The sequence below is a fragment of the Nyctereutes procyonoides genome, unplaced genomic scaffold, assembly GCF_905146905.1.
Source record: "Nyctereutes procyonoides isolate TBG_1078 unplaced genomic scaffold, NYPRO_anot_genome, whole genome shotgun sequence".
Lineage (NCBI taxonomy): Eukaryota > Metazoa > Chordata > Mammalia > Carnivora > Canidae > Nyctereutes > Nyctereutes procyonoides.
Genome location: NW_026575028.1, coordinates 6,243,776 through 6,251,959, shown reverse-complemented (window position 1 = coordinate 6,251,959; position 8,184 = coordinate 6,243,776). Strand labels below are relative to the sequence as shown.

General features: G+C 43.5%; 1 long non-coding RNA gene across 1 annotated transcript; it reads right to left on the bottom strand.

Moving 5' to 3' along the window:
• Nucleotides 1-6,043: 6,043 nt before the first annotated feature.
• Nucleotides 6,044-7,676, bottom strand: LOC129503477 (uncharacterized). Its single transcript, XR_008663178.1, has 3 exons — nt 7,500-7,676; nt 6,951-7,333; nt 6,044-6,851 (listed from the first exon to the last, which is right to left on the bottom strand). It is a non-coding gene; the product is annotated as an uncharacterized LOC129503477 (long non-coding RNA).
• Between the last annotated feature and the right edge of the window lie 508 nt (nt 7,677-8,184).

Genomic DNA, 8,184 nt, shown 5'->3' with positions numbered 1-8,184 from the left:
ACTATTGTCATCATGGCCATCATCATCATCATCATCATCACCTTCATCATCATCAATCTGTTATGTAGGAAGAAAACAAGGTAGACTTTAAGTCAGTGATTCTCAACATAGTCTAGTCAATGTCAACATTGAAGACATGGGAGGTTGATATGAAGGCTGAAAAGTATATTCAATAAAATGTAATTTAGTATTTGGAAAGTGAAAAATAACACTATTGTTTTCATGATGCAGACCAAATAGAGTGAGATTTGACACACTTCTCTGGAGGAACTAGATTTGCTTTTTAATGTTGAGGGTCCTTTCTGACAGATGCAGAAATTTAATCTAGTTATTTCCAGGTAAACTAGTCAAATCCAGCAATGATGACACACTCCCCTAGAAGTCTTAACATGTCATTTTAGATTGACAGCTCAATCATTTTCAGGATGTTGCTTCCATCTGCCTCCCTTCTTTCTGGGTTGATGTTAGGCTTGTGGTGAGGGGCAGGGTGGGGATGGGTGTAATGTTTACACAAATGTAGCAGCATCATTGGTGAGAAGTGGACACCGTCTTCTGGACCTAGATATGTCCAGCTCACTATTTTGCTTCAATGATCATTTTGCTTCTAGTTTTTGGGCATGCCTCCTCTACCGTGGCAATCCATTGAGACACAGCTGTATCTTCATCCAATCCCTGAGAAGTTTACCCAAGTCACCTCTGATGTGTTTCCCCCTTTTAGCTCTGAAACTCTTTCTAGACTCACCAGGGATCTCACTCCTGACTTCTTAACTTTTTCTTTCCAGTTGTGGAAATGGGGCATGAGAGCACTGGGTTGCCCTCCTTATAGAATTACCAGATTTAGCAAATAAAAATACATGACGCTCAGTTACATTTGAATTTCAGATAAATAGCAAATACCTTTTTAGAATAAGTATGCCCCAAATATTGCATAGGATATATTTATGTTGAAAATTATTCATTATTTTTCTGAAATTCAAATGTAACTGGACATTCTGCATTTTATTTGGCAACCCTACCTCTTGGGTCAGTGCAAAGTCACAAGAAACTCAAGAAACTTTTCCAGCCCTCCCCAGCATAGGCAGACCATACTACCTTAAGGCTGCTGCAGTTGCAAGCACAGGAGACTTCTATATGTGCAAATAAAGGAAGTGGAACCAAAGGGGAACAAGCAAAGCTTGTGATAGCAGGGAGTCAATCTCCACTGCATTTGGCAGAGTCTCAAAGGCAGACAGAGTTAGGAAACCTATATAGTGGGAAGGAAAGGATTCATATGTGCTCTGATTGGAGGCTGCTGGTATGGGGAAACTGTTGGTGTGCTAACTTGAAGCAAGGCATCCTATGCAATTGGTCAGGAGTGCGTGCATATTTAGCTTTTTTGGGGTTGGTCCTAAGTTGGGAGCAGGGACAAAAATTAGGGAATCTGTCAGTTTTTAAGTCCTAGTGCTTGAGGTGGTTGTTATAGAGGTTATTGTGTGGCTTTCTGGACCACTTGCTAGAGATAGTTGGTCTTATATCCTACCAGTGACTTGTAGTTAGCAGGCTGATTTCCTGGGCTGGGTACTATCAGTAATGGTTTGGTTTCCTGGGTTGGTTCTGCAGACTGGATCTGAGCTCTACTTTTATAGATGGTCTCACCATTGTCCATTTGTATATCTAGTGTCTCATCTGGAAGATTTATCACATCCCTAGACTTCAACAAGGTTATCCCTTGCTCAAATCTTCAAACTAAATGAAGCTGGTACATGACACAGAGTCTCCACACTCACGTCTAACTGCATTACATAACTTCCAACCTCCCCGACCCCTTGGTTTTATTAGATGGTGGGGGTGCAGGTGGGGACGGAAGAAGAGGAAAAGGAAAGGAGGAAGAAAGAAGAAGAAAAAAACCCAACCCTGCTCAATCTCATATATATTTTCCAATCTTTCCCTACATGTGAACTTAGACTTTTCCTCAAAAGCCAAGAATTTAGGTTTGCTGTTCTCAGATGATTTGGTTGATAATCTTAATGCAGGGAAGGTCCCCGTATCTAGCTGCTTTAATGAAGAAAGGTAAGCAGAAGCTGGATCTTCAGACAGCCCCAGGTTGTCCAGGGTTGGGGGTGAAGTTCACAATCCTGGCGCTGGAGGGCGCTCTTGATCCTTGCAGGAGCACCTGCAATCGCTGCCGGCTCAGCCTCCTTTGCTCTCAGTTCTTAACAGGATACAGACACTGCTGAAAGGCAGCTTCTCTCCATTTTTAATTCAGGGCTCTCTGTGACTTTGTGGAGCTGTATACCCTGCGGGGAAATGATATCAGCCAGAGTTGTATCAAAGAAACTGACCACTAGGAGGTATGTATGGTAAGGGATTAGTCACAGGGCCTTGACCCAATGTGGGAGTTGGCGAAACAGTCTCTGTAAGGCTGTTGTCTTCAGATATGGTGCTGGAGCTTCTAAAACCATACCTGTGTTACCCTTTTTGGCTCCTAGAGAATCTGAAGACTGCAGATACCTTTTTTCCTTCTTCCTTTTAAAAATCAGCTTTTTAAAACAATTTTTTCCTCCGTGTCTTTCCCTTCTCCCCCTCTTTTCATCCCGATCCTATTTGTATTTTGCAACCACTGACCTACATGGTGAATTTAAGCACCAAAGAAGTACACTATGTTTGAAATAGGGGACAGGAAAGAAGGCACAAGGGGCACCTGGGTGGCTGAGTAGGTTAAGCATCTGCCTTCCACTCAGGTCATGATCCCAGGGTCCTGGGATCAAGCCCCACATCAGGTTCTCCGCTCAGCAGCTGAGTCTGCTTCTCCCTCTGCCCCTCCCTCTGTGATTGCTCTGGCTCTCACTATCTCTCAAATAAATGAATACAATCTTAAAAAAAAAAAAAAAGAAGAACTAAAGGAGGCACAGGATGGCAGTAATGGCAGATAGAAAGCCTAATGTAATTTTTCCAGTAGGATGAGCTATGAGCTAGGACTTAGGATCTGGGATATCTAAACTGCCCTATTTACAAGAATACATTCCTTTCATGCTGACCCAGGCCTAGAGGACAAGGAGCCCAGACAAGGAGTCAAGAAGCAAAGGCCCCAGTTATGGCTCTGTCATTATATTGATTCTCTTCATCATTTTCTTCACTTTTCAAGTACGTCTTTAAATACTAAGGTCATTGGAAACTCAACAAAACTATAGTTCAATAATCACTACCATTCACAACTAATCAATCCACTTTTGTTCCACGTGTAAAGATTGTTATGAAGCCTCCCCCTTAGATTCTCACTTCAAAAAGCCTTTGCTAACAAGTGGAAATTAGTCAATGGTCTGGGCAAAAGTCAGCTCTTGGACATGGATAATTATTTAAATGTATCATATTTGGTTAATTTTTAAGAAAGGATTTCAGATCTCCATTTGGATGCCTCACTTCTAATGTTCTGGAAGCTCTCTTCAAACCAATGAATGGAGTCACACAGGAAGGTTGGATTTAGGATGGGTGTCAGCCCCATTTTCACATTTGAAACTAAGTATAAGTTTTTGTTGAAACTCCTCTTTTACTACCACCCTGGGACAAACTTGCCTTTCTACCTAACTTGTCCTGAATCAGTGGAAGTGGCTAACGGTTTGGCTTTTTAAGTATTCACATCATCCTTTCAGTGCAAATCCTATTTGGTATGTGTCAGATCCCGAACACAGAGCTCAGCACCTGGAACACAGTATACCCTCCATATTTGTATATTGCATGACCTAGAAGTCAGTAGTGGAGTCAACTGTGCCACCCATGTCAGTAATGAAGATCTGATGAGCAGATCAAATAAATACTCTCATAATTCTCAGAAAAAAAGAACAACCTAGGAATCCTGAATATGTCACATTGTAATAGTAAAATTTTTATGATTAAAAAAAATTGGCATTGCAGAAAACAAGAAAATACAAAGAAATTCAAAACATCCATAATCTCACCATCTAAAGGTGGTGTTGTTAACATTTTTATGTTCATATTTTACACGTAATTGTCTGTGAAATTGGGATGCTCTTACATTTTTATTTAATATTGTATTGATAAATTATTAAATTTTTTAAAAGAATGGGGTTCTGTGGGATCATATATTATTACCCCAGCTCTATCAGAGTATCTTTTTAGAGCTAAGAACACCCTCTACCTGAATTCTACACATGAAAAAAGACATTAAAAGATGATGTGAACTGCCCACATCCCCCTGGCAGCGAGAAGACAAAGGCAGACTCTCAACTCAGCTGTTGCTTCTGAGAATCCAGGGCTCCCCAGTGCGTGCTGTCCAGCGTGTGTCTCTACCTTTATAATGGCTCTATGTGGACTGTTGGAAATGGGTCTTCCCTTATTTTATTCATGATCCCTTGTCCTCCCTCTCCTGTTAATATGCACGTCATTCAAATCAAGATATTCTACTTCTTTGGTGGTTTACTCCCTCTTCTTCCCACCAATATCGGCCAGACCAGCTTGATGACTACCTAAAGCTTGCAAATCCATAAGATCTTAGATCCTGATTGGGACAGCTTCAATTCCAAAAACCCTAATTAAGTCTACCTTTGTAGCAGGTATTTTGCCCTAAGACCATCCAGGAACAAAAGACAAAATACTGTCCTCTTTTGGAAAGGTTCCTCCATTAACACAGAGAACCCCATGAAAGAGTGAAAGGGAGGGTGACAGAAGAGGAACATGGCTTTTCTCCTAATTTCTGGCTCCAGCTACCTGTCCAGGCCCAGCAGCACCTGGGATGCATGCTCAGCTGAGTACACAATGGAGTGTTGTGTCAGCTGGCAGGAATGGGAATGATCATTGAATTCTGAGCTAGAAGATGACCACAAAGCTGCTCCATCTTGAATGGGTTTTGTTCCTTCTATTAGATGTATTCTGATTTATGAAGTGATAGCCAGGAACCCAGACCATCAGCTTTTGCACCCTTATGTCACATGCAGCACAACCCCTTTACTTCTGTCTCTGGGACAGTCCCACTGGCTACTCTGGGCCTCTCTGTCTTGGCACGTGGCCACTTTCTGGGCTACAGCACAACCCTGCTATATATTTAAAATTTTAACCAGCACCCTTGCTTATCATTATCTTTAAAAATTCTTGGAAGTGGACTGAAATGTTAATTATAAATTTGGCTATGATTTGACAAATATAAATAACTTTGTGTTTTGTAATGTTCACAGAACCTTTCTACACTGATAAACAATGCCTACATAGTACTCCTGAATCAGGTAGAGTCACTACAACATAGTGCAGGTTAAAGAAAGGATTTTTTCAGTTCACCAAGGATATTTCCCTAAACCCTCTCTACCACACTGCCTTACACCAGGCTCTCCCCAGCCAAAATCTTACTTCATTCAGACATGACCTGGGACCTATCACTTCCTCTTGTGCTGCTTAATCAGGCAGAGGCAGCTACAAAGATCTGATGAACATTAGCTCTGAACTCTGGAATGATGAGGTTTTTTTCCCTTCTCCTGGCTGCTAAGCAAATGAACAGACTTTACTCTTATGTGTTTAAGGAGAAAAAAAAAAAGTTTGCCTTAAAATAGGCACCCACCTCCGAAGGCACTCAACCTGCGTATGGAAAAGTGTGTGGGATGTGTTCACATCCTGCATAACTTAGAGGAAATTTTTTCTGAATATACGGTCCACAGGATGCAGCCCTGCTTGGCCTTGAGTTAATTAACTAGAGTACCTGATGAATAAATAGTCCCCAAATAGCATTGCATAAACTTCAACAGTTCTTGAATGTTCTTTACTGGTGAGGCAACACAAAAGAAGGATTTACTTAGTGGAGGAAAAGAGCTAAGGGGAGAGAGATTATAAAGGAAAAATAAGCATCCTGGAAACAGACACAGCTCCCAGGCCAACTGCTTCCCCAAGACTCTCCACTCCTAGTTTTAAGTGGCTCAGCAAATCTTTGCTTCTGCCATACTATGTGATTTCAGCCATGTAGTCCCTTTTGCTGGTTCTTAGTTTCCCTCTCTATGAAGTAGATAGCAGTATTCGTTTTTCCCATTTCTCATTTTCTCACATCCTCTTGGGAGGCTCTCAGTGAAACATGAAACATTCAGAAATTGTCAGTGAACTTCCACATCTCCCATTGGGGATAGAAGAAGTATTGATCCCAGGAGGCTTTTATTACTGTGTGGCACTTACAGAGACTTACAGAAAAGACAAGCAAATAACACAAAGAGAATACCAAATGGATCATGCATGTACATTTGAACAAATATTTAGACATATACACGTAGCCCTCTCCATCAGCCCATTCACACACACACAGAATAACTACAAAAAGGTAGTAAAGAATAGGCAAGAAGAGATACAGGAGCAGATGTTCGTTCACACAGCCATGCTGGAAAGCAAACAGACCTACGCTCACTCTTAGATATTCTTATCATCCTTTCCTACTGGAAGTTTAGATATCAAGCCAGTCTTGACTTCTGGCGTGTGGCCAGCCCTGATCTTCACTAGCAGTCATGACTGCCTGTGGTGGAAAACAAGGGTCCAAATGCACATTTATGGAGGGGCTGTACCAGGTACAGGGAACATTGAGCGTAAGACAGTCCCTCCTGGGAGGGCTCACATCCAGTAAAGGAAGGAGAGGTGCAAACCGTTACAAATGCATAGGAGAGTTCTGTGACAGAAGGGAGTACAGGAAACGTGGTCCAATTCTGTCCTCCTGAACCCTAAAAAAGAAAGACAATTCTCCTCCATTCTTCACAGAACAAAATGCAGGCCCAGAGGTATCTGGGTGGGCTGTGGCCCATGCTGCCTTCTGCCCACCATGTTGAGCCCATCACGGAGCGCTCAGTGAAGAGATTGTAGAAGGAGTGGGCAGCGGTGGCCACACACTGACCCTGGGTGAAAGGAAGGATAAGAGAAAATAACCAGGAGTGCAGTGAGAAGCAGGGCTAAGGAACTAGAAGGATGTTGCCTTTGCCCCCTCCTGTCTTTACCTCCCTGTCTGCCAGCAGGGGGGCAGGCCTCCTGCCACTTGGAAAGAGAAAAGCCAGGAAGCCTGGTGAAGCGCCATTCCCATTTTCTTCTGACTTAGGATCTAAAGAGTCTTCCTGACCCTTCTCCTGGCTCTGGTGTCCCATTTGCCCCGATCCAGCCATGGACCTGAACTCGTCCATCCTAGGTCCGTGAGGGCATCTGGCAATGGTGATCCCCAAACCACAAGGCACTCAGTCACCTGGAGGATCAGTCAGGGATCCCAGGATCTCAGGATTTGAGGCCAAATAGCCCAGCCCCTTCACTTCACAGATGAGACTGAAGCCTTAAGTGTGGAGGTCATTTGCTGCCGGTCCCGCATCACGTCGGTGAGTTAAGGTTGGTTCTAGGATTGACAAGATAGTCAGTGAGAAAGTTGCAAGTTGAGAAACTAAAGAAGACCCAGTGATGAGTTGGGCTTTTGTTCATGGTCAGATATCTCATCATAGGTACAGCTGAGAATAGAACCTAGGGCTCAGCCATGGCCCCTGGAGCTAATGGGTCTTTCTTACCTGCTGAAGAATGGTTACATGTCACTTCCAGCATAGGCAGAGCTGCACACAGGGCCCCGGACTAGCCAGTCCATGGTACAGATATGTGAAGACATGGACCAAAACTTCAGCATCTTGATGAAGAAAGCAACAGAGTAGGATGGGAAGATAAAGGGAAATAGTGGAGCCAGGCCTAATGGTTTGGGTTTTTCTTTCATGTTCTAATTTTTTAAGCTGCAGAGAGCTCCTCCACACATCCTACAGAAAAAAATCCTTGGTAAGGTCCTACCATGAGGTCTGGCACGAGACACCTGAGGTCATGATGGTGGGTTGGGGTTGATGGGGTGCCAGATGAGAGCGCTCATAATTCCGTCTGTACCATCTGGGCACACGGCCCTGAGAATCTCCCACTGTCCCCTCCCCCATACCAGAGAGGGTGGCTAGGAAGCTCTGACAACAACGGAGATAAAATGGAAGCAGAGGCCTGTCTCATGGCCACAAAGAAGGGGAACCTTAGAACCAAACCATTGTTTACAGGATGCACACCTCCCGAGCTGGAGACTCAGCTCAGCAGAGTGGGGCCTTCCTCACAAGGGTCTGGGGCAGGGCTGCCTGCATCTGTGTCACTTATCTTGACTCTGTGGCACATATCTGACTCCATCCCATGGATTGAAGAACATGGCAGACTTGCAGGAAGGTGATCTGC